The sequence below is a fragment of the Scyliorhinus torazame genome, chromosome 16 (genome assembly GCF_047496885.1).
Source record: "Scyliorhinus torazame isolate Kashiwa2021f chromosome 16, sScyTor2.1, whole genome shotgun sequence".
NCBI classification, from domain to species: Eukaryota; Metazoa; Chordata; class Chondrichthyes; order Carcharhiniformes; family Scyliorhinidae; genus Scyliorhinus; species Scyliorhinus torazame.
Window position 1 is genome coordinate 123,006,738 of NC_092722.1, and position 7,850 is coordinate 123,014,587.

The following is a 7,850-nucleotide window of genomic DNA, read 5'->3' on the forward strand; positions in this document are numbered from 1 at the left end:
GAGGGGGGTGGGGGGGAGGGTGCATGGGAGTCACCGGGACCACAGATAGCAGTCAGGAATGAGGTTGGGGAGGTGGAAAAAGGAGCGGGCGAGACAAAAGGAAACACCTTGGGGGTGGCCAGAGAGAGACCGATAAGGGGACCAGAAGGCGCAGCACAAGGCCCACGAAAAAGAACTCCCAAAAGACAAGTAGACAACAGGAGGGGAAGAGCGGGACAGAAGGGAAGGGAGGCCAAGCGACAGGGAGAGTGAAGGGTGAAGGAGGTTACTGCCCACAGCCAAACACCGAACAACCACCCATGGTAAAATAAAGGGCCTAGGATCAGACCTGGAAACAGCGGAAGAAGGGAAGCGGGAGCAAGGGGAGGGGTGTGCAGGTACAAAGCAGGTGGGTGGGGGGGGGGGGGGGGGAGAGAGGAGGGGGGGCCAAAAAGGAACAACATGAAATCTGTAACTGTCTCATCTATCTTTATGTGCAGTGTAAAAATGTAAACTTTAATGAAAGTATTTTTACAAAAGGAAAGCCTTTTTCCTACATAGTCACTCTGAACGTATGTTGGTATCTGTACACCTGGATACAGTTCATCGAAACTATTTCATTGTTGGCGTGTCTTTGTAATCGCAAATCAGTTAACATAAAATGTGTTATTTTGTGTCTTGAAGCATTTGTTGTTGAAGCAGAGGAGACTGTCAACACAGAGCATGCAGCAAGTTCCAAAATAAATAAAACATAATCCCGGTGGGGTGGGTGTTATTTTGCATTGGTGATGAGGTTTCCATGGATGAACAATCTGTGACTTTCGGTTTACAATCTCAAATAGAATTCTGCGAAACCACCTGACTCGATAGAAAATGTAAAAATATCTTTCAAGGGCTCAACGCAGCTAGTCCAGTTTCTGCAGCTGATCAGTGGGAGCAAATGTAAAGAATCAGCTGAGCCTCTTCATTCTGATCATCATGAGGTAAGAGAGATTTTCACTTCAGAATAACAGATACAGTAAAGGATAGTGACAGTGTAGTGAAGAAGGGTCAGACTCAGTCCACAGATGTTCCCAGACCTGCTGAGTATTTCCAGTGTTTACTGTTTTTATTTCAGTCATAGTAAAAGTGTCGCTCACTGGTAACATTCCATTCTCAGAGTTAATGGGTCATGGCCAGTGTTGCAGAGCTGTACAATTGCAGGTGTGAATTTTCAGGTTGGATGTTAAACCAGGCCCCAAATGCCGTGGTAACAGTTGGTTGAGGCTTCAGGATCTTTTCTGTGACTCTCGTGGCCTCTTTCCAGGGAGGCTGTGTTTCTGGCTAGTGGAGGGCAATGGGGCTGGTGATGTTGAAGTTTATCCTGATGGTATGGCACAGATTCTACTGGTCGTTTCCCATCCTGTTGTTTCTGTTTGTTTGTTTGTTTCAGCTTCTTGTTGTCATTTGAGTTGTCAGTTTTTGGAGCTGCTTATTAGCTTTTCTGAGTTTCTGGGTTTGCCTGTGTGTAATAGTTTCTCCAGTGCTGTTTTGTTGCTGGATGTTCAATAAAAATAATAAATATTTAAACATATTTCTAACAGTGATGCTGAAAAGGACTCCCTTAAAGTGAAATTACTTCAGCTGCAATGTCACTTCACATGGAATCTGCAAACAGAACATTGAAATTGGGATGATTTGCTGGAACGAATACATTATACAATCGAGTCCGATATTGTGAATTATAAAGTCATGCCTTACAATCTACTTACTTTTATCAACTGTGTGAGAGGAAATTGTGAAGAGTCTTTCAATAATTTATGGGAAGCTGAAGAGATCCTGAGGAAGTGTCACCAATTTGAAATTGAAAAATGGAGCATTGTCACCTATGGAAACGCAGCCTGGGTTTATTATCACGTAGGAGAACTGGAAGAAGCTCAGTCCTACCTCGACAAACTGGAGAGGATCTGTCAACAGTTTCCTGATGCCACTCGGTACACAGCAATGATACCTGAAGTATACGGGGAGAAGGGTTGGTCACTGTTGAAATTTGGCTGGAAATATTATGAAGAGGCAAGTAAATGTACTGAGAAGGCAGTGGCAGAGGATGCTGATAACGTTGAATGGAATACAGCTCATGCAACTGCGATGTTTCGAATTAAAGAAACCTTTGGTGACCCACAGTTTCCTGAACACTGCAAAGTAGTGAAGCAGTTACACCGTGCATTAGCACTGAACCCAAAGGACTCTTTTCTTAAGATCATGTTGGCTCTTAGACTACAGGAATTTAAACGAAAAGAAGAATTTTACAGATTATTGAAAGAAGTGTTGCAGAATTCACCTGATGATCCGTATATAATTCAGTACACAGCCAAGGTTTTAAGAAAAGCACGATACGTTGATTATGCCTTGCAGATATTGAAAAAGGCACTGAAGTTAAGACCAAATTCTGCACTCCTTCACCACCAGATCGGCTTATGCTACAAAAATCGGCTGCTTGAACTGAAAAGAATGTCTCAGAAATATTACGCTCAGCAAGAAAGAAAAGAATTGATTGAACTTTGCAAGTACCATTTTCAAACAGCGTTCGATCAGAAATCCTCACTATTTTGTGCACTACTCGATCTGGCAGAAATCTATGAAGGAACTCAAGAATATTCCAAAGTCGATGAGATCTACGAAAAACTGATTAGAATTGAGGATTGCAACCGTTTGAGCAGACAATTAATACTGTGGAATTACGGATTGTACCAGCTTGACATAAAAAGATCCCTGCTTACTGCCATTCATCATTTCAAGGAATGCTTAAAACTTAAAGTTCCAAGCAAGAAGAACGAAGACTGTCATGCAATATTGCAACAAATTGCTGAAGATCGACTGGACGAGTATTCAAGAGACAGTGTAGCCTTTGGTATATTGGGACTAATACACCAACTGGATGGTAAGAAATCAGAAGCCATTGGATTCTTTGAGAGAGCCCTGGAGTGCGATCGTCACAATGAAGAATTTAAAAGTGCCCTACGTGAACTGCAGCAGGCTCCATAGAACAATGTTAAAGTGCATCTCTGATTTACCTGGGATCCTGATTCCCTTTCTCTGTGAGTTTGTTTGTAATAAATAGGTCACAACTTTGGAGACTAATTGAGATGTTAGTGTGCAGGATTGAACTGGACACAGGGTTAGGGATGGGAGGCAGCAGGGCATGGAACGTAGCAGAGACCCAGTCAGGATGCCTCACTGATGCAGTCCCTCCGCCGGGCAGGTTTCTCCCTGGCAGGAGCGGAGGTCTATCATTTTCCCACTGAATGCAGACAAGCAGTTAATTTGAATATTAAAGGTGAATTTCCGAGCCTGCAATCCAGACAAAATGTGTGTGTGTCGCAGAATCAAAAAGCCAGCCAGCATCAAAAGCACCCCTATAAAAGTATATCGCCAACTCTCTCTCTGATTTTTGAAGTAAATCAGGTCGGCGGAGACCACAGCTGAAACGGAAACGGAACCTTCTCCACAAAACTGCAGTACACCAGAATCTCGAAACCAACTATTCACCTGCTGAAACCAGCGCTACTGGAGTCTCGAATTGCAATGGCCACAACACTCACTCAGCTACTCCTCACGAGTCAGGGATTGTTTTGAGTACTCTTATTTAATCCCTTACTGACTGTGGACTGAATTCTTACTTCTAATCTGTTGGAAGATTATTTTATCATTTTGGCATGTGTGTTTATCATTTTCTTGCCTTTGTAATGAGTAAACTCACTCTATCTTTAACTTACGAAAATATGTTTAAATTGGATTCTTTTAAAATATAAATATTGAATCGGGGAAAGGAATACGTGACTGGAGGGATCCCTTTTAGATTAATCTTGATGCGACCAGCAGAGGGGGCTGAATACAGAAAGGGAGAGTCAGTTCATCCCTCCTCACCTGGGGCTTAACAACTGTTTAAAATTCATTTCTATGTGATGTGGGTTTTGCTAATTGCCCTCACTAATTGCTCTTGAGAAGGTAGTGGTGAGTTGTCTTCTTGAACCGCTGCACTCCAGGAGGTGTAGGTACACCCACTGTGCTGTTGAGGAGGGAGTTCCAGGATTTGGACCCAGCGACAGCGAAGGAACTGTGATATATTTCCAATTCGAGGGAGGGGAACTTCCATGTGATGCCGTTCCCATGTATCTCCTGCCCTTGTCTATCTCCTGGGTTTGGAAGGTGCTGTGTAAAGAACCTTGGTGAGTTCTTTCAGTCCGTCTTGTAGATGGTGCGCACTGCTGCTACTGTGCATCGATGAAGGAGGGAGTGAATGTTTGTGGATGGGGTGCCAATCAGGTGGGCTGCTTCGTGCTGGATGGTGTCAAGCTTCTTGAGTGTTGTTGAAGCTGCACTCATCTATGTCAGTGGGGAGTATTACATCACACTCCTGACTTGTGCCTTATAGATGGTGGGTAAGCTTTGGGGAGTTGGGAGGTAAGTTACTCTCCACAGGATTCCTAGCATCTGACCTGCTCTTGCAGCCACAGTATTTATATGTGATGTGGAGGTGCCAGTGTTGGACTGGGGTGAGCACAGTAAGAAGTCTTACAACACCAGGTTAAAGTCCAACTGGTTTGTTTCAAATCACTAGCTTTCGGAGCACTGCTCCTTCCAAGGAGCAGTGCTCCGAAAGCTAGTGATTCGAGACAAACCTGTTGGACTATAACCTGGTGTTGTAAAGGCTTCTTACAGTATTTATATGGTTAGTCCTGTTCAGTTTCTGGTCAATGGTAACCCCCAGGATGTTGATAGTGGGGGATTCAGTGATGGTGATGCAAATACTAATCTCATGGGGAGTTAGTTTGATTCTCTCTTATTAGAGATGGTCAATGCCTGGCACTTGTGTGGCACATCCCAGCTGTCCCAGTGGTGCACAATTCCCCAGATGTGAGCAAGGAGGATTTGCAAGATTGGTTGGGCAGAGTATTGTTTTTGGTGCCTGGGTCAATGCCGAGTATTCCAACCTACTTCATCATTTTTCAACTTTTCTGTAATAGCTTGTTACAGCTAAGTGGCTTGCTGGTCCATTTCAGAGGGCACTTAAGAGTCATCTACATTGCTGTGGGTCTGGAGTTACATGCAAGTCAAACCGAGTAAGGATAGAAGATTTCCCTCCCTAAAGGACTTTAGTGAATCAGATAGATGTCTCTAGTAATCCAATAGTTTTATGGACACCAGCTGCTATGGTGGGATTTGAACTCAGACATTAATCTGGATGTTTGGCTTGTTAGTCTCTTACCATTACTATTTTGTGACTGTCCCTCTTCTTTCTGGTCTCTGGTAATCTCCAGGATGCGACGGTGGGGGTTGTTTTAGTAATGCTAAGACTATTGAACATCAAGGGCAGAATGTTGTATTCTATCTTGGAGATGGCTATTGTCTGCCACTTGAGTGACACAAATGTCACTTGCCACTTATCAGTCCAAGTCTGAATGTTATCCAGTCTTGCTGCATATGGGCATGGACTGCACCATTATCTGAGGAGTTACAAATGGTCCTGATCACTGTCCATACCCACATTGTGCAATCACCAGTGAATATCTCTACTTCTGACCTTACATTGAAGGGAAGGTCATTGATGGAAACATTTGAAGATGGTTGGGCTGAGGACACTACCCTGAGGTGTTCCTTAAGCAATGTTTTTAGACTGAGATGATTGACCTCCAATGATCGTGAACCATCTGCCTTTATGCTAATGATGATTCCAATGAGTAGAGAGATTTTCCACTCTATTCTCATATCATTAATATGCCTGGAGACAGCAGTAGACAGTATTCAAAGGGGCATCCATTGGTATGTGTCTCCTGGTAGTGAGTATAGATCGGCAGGTTAGATAACAATCAACTGTGAATAGTTTATGGAGGTGAAACAGATTATAGACAATTGGGAATGTCCATGAAATATGCAAATATTAATTTATAATCAAGAAAGTTGATGGGGGCAGGCAGCCTAATACATAGAAGACATAATCAAAGAACAACAAAGGTATAATACACAGACCCTGAAAAGTGTTCAAAGGATGGGTGGGATTTCGGGGATTGGGCCTTTGTAGGGAAGTCTTTTGAATGGTCGATACAGACTCGATGGGCTGAAAGGCCTCCTTCTGCACTGTAGGGATTCTATGAAAGCCAGAGGAGGCAGTTACCATCTAACAGTCTCAGAAAGCAGCCAGACCAGTTTTCAGCCACCAAGCCTGAAGGCCAAGTTTACAGCATGCACGTTTCTAAGTCTTAAAGTTAAGGCAATGCAGAAACCTTCGTAATAGCAGTTTTAAAATATCTTCAGGAAAAAGACGAGGAAAAGACAGTCCCCAGATTTGAGACTCACCCAGTGTTGTGTGGTAACTATAGCTGGTTATTCAATTTGGATGTTGTTTGGGAAACAGTGGAAGTCGTCCAGAGTTCAGGTATAGTGGATATATTTTGTAACAAGGGTTATGCGTTTTATGGTTCTATGCGTTAGTAATTCATACATCTTAATTATGTGAGAGTAGAGTCATCCTGTTTGTTTGTATTTGTCTCTACTTTAATAAAAAGTCTTCAATAATTGTTACCTGATGACTGGGTTATTTATCCTCACTGCGGTTCCACTTGTCTCCTCACACAAAAACAAAACTATACACCCCGGCAAACTAGTGGTCACAGCCGAGATCCATAAATAACATCAGTGTGCTTCATGACACTCATTGTCTTGAATTTTTCCAAGACTCATTGATGCCACACTTGATCAAACGCTGCTTTGATGCCAGGGACTGTCACTTCTTATCTCAGCTCTGTCCATACTTGGAGTAAAGCTGTAATGAGGTCAAGAGCCAGGTGGCTCTAGCAAAATCAAAACTGAGCATCAGTGAGCAAGACATTTTCTGCTCAGTAGGTGCCTCTTCGTGGCACTGTTGATGAACCCTTCCATCAGTTTCTCGATGATTCAAGTCGCCTGCTGGAAGCAGGAGGAGGACACTTGGCTCCTTGAGCCTATTCCACCATTCAATAATATCACGGCTGATCTAATTTTAACCCTAATTTCACATTCCTGCCTATCCCTGGTAACCTTTCAACCCTTTGCTTATCAAGAATCTAATCCTTCTGCTCCAAAGATATTAAAAGACTTCTTCCTCAAAAGGTGGTTGAGACTAATTTCCAAAGTCTCACAACTCTCTGAGAAATGCCTTTTCCTCATGCCTCTCAAATTGATGACCCCTTGCTTTCTAAGCAATGGCCCCTAGTTTTAGATTCACCGCACAAAGAAAGATTCACTCCATATTTACCATGTCAAGTCCCCTCAGTATCGTATATCTTCCAATCAAGTCACCTCTTTTAAACTCCAGTGGACAGAAGCCGAGCCTGAGGAGTCATTTCTCATTAGAAACCTGTCCATTCCAGGTACAAATCTCGTCAACCTTCTCTGAACTTCTTCTGATGAGGTGAAGATCCTGAGGGCTATTGACAAGATGGATGCAGAGAGGATGTTTCCTCTTGTCAGAGTACCTAGAAGCAGGGGTCTCTGTAAAAGGTTGCTTATTTAATACGGAGATTATGAGACTTTTTTTCTCGCAGAGGGTCGAGAATCTCTGGAACTCTCTTCCTCAAAAGGCATTGGAAGCAGATTCTTTGAATGCTTTGAAAGCAGAGCTGGATAAAGTCTTGATTAACAAGGTAGTGAAAGGTTATCGGTGGTAGGCAGGAATGTGGGGTTGAGGTTGCCAATAGATCTGACTTGTCTTATTGAATTGTGGAGTGGACTTGAAACACCGAATGGCCCAACTCCTGCTCCTAATTCATATGTTCAAATGTGCAACCAGAAATTCATTATTTTGTGCAGGAAAACACTACAATCAGATCAGCCATGATCTTACTGAATGACGG

General features: G+C 43.1%; 1 pseudogene; it reads left to right on the plus strand.

The window, feature by feature from the left end:
• Nucleotides 1–722: 722 nt before the first annotated feature.
• On the plus strand, nucleotides 723–4,541 carry LOC140393030 (interferon-induced protein with tetratricopeptide repeats 5-like; annotated as a pseudogene).
• Nucleotides 4,542–7,850: the final 3,309 nt, after the last annotated feature.